Raw genomic sequence first — 794 nt, forward strand, 5'->3', positions numbered from 1 at the left:
AACCTGGTGATTCACAGACCTGTACCCCTAGGGATAAAAACACATTATATGTTTATAAAAAAATTTTTTTTAATTTAAAAAATCCATTAAAAAAAAGCACATATTGCAAGCCCAGAGCTAATCTCATATTCAATCAAAAAAGTTTGAAAGTTTTCCCCTTAAAGATCAGAAACAGGACAAGTGTGTCCACTTTCACTACTCTCATTTGACACAGTACTGGATGTCCTAGCCAGAGAAACAAGCAGCACAAAGAAATAAAAGACTCCAAAAAAAAAAGGAAGAAGTAAAATTTTCTTTTTTTGGATAACGTGAACTTACATGTAAAAAAATCCTAAAAACTTCACAAAAAAATTTGAATAAACAAATTTAATAAAGCTGCCAAATACAAGATCAATATATAAAAGACAAGAATTTTGTTTTGTTTCATTTTTTTTTAATATGGAATGCTTCCCAGTTTTTCATGTCATCCTTGTTCAGTGATCACGCTAATCTTCTCTGCATCATTCCAATTTTAGTATATGTGCTGCCAAAGTAAGCACAAGACAGGAGCATTTTAACACTCTAATGATGAACTATCTGAAAAAATAAAGAAAACAATCTAATTCACAAGAGCATCAAAAATAATAAAATACTAAGGAAAAGATTTAACTAAGAAGATGAAAGATCTGTACCCCATAAACTATGACATTGATAAAGAAATTGAAGGAGACACAAATGGAAAGATAGCCCATATTTATGAATGGTAAGAATTAACATTGTTAAAATGTCCATACTACCTAAAACCATCTCTAAAT

General features: G+C 29.7%; 1 non-coding gene across 1 annotated transcript; it reads right to left on the reverse strand.

Moving 5' to 3' along the window:
- Window positions 1–432: 432 nt before the first annotated feature.
- On the reverse strand, window positions 433–539 carry LOC116584035. Its single transcript, XR_004283030.1, has one exon. It is a non-coding gene; the product is annotated as a U6 spliceosomal RNA (small nuclear RNA).
- Window positions 540–794: the final 255 nt, after the last annotated feature.

The sequence above is a fragment of the Mustela erminea genome, unplaced genomic scaffold, assembly GCF_009829155.1.
Source record: "Mustela erminea isolate mMusErm1 unplaced genomic scaffold, mMusErm1.Pri scaffold_74_arrow_ctg1, whole genome shotgun sequence".
In the NCBI taxonomy this organism is placed as follows: domain Eukaryota; kingdom Metazoa; phylum Chordata; class Mammalia; order Carnivora; family Mustelidae; genus Mustela; species Mustela erminea.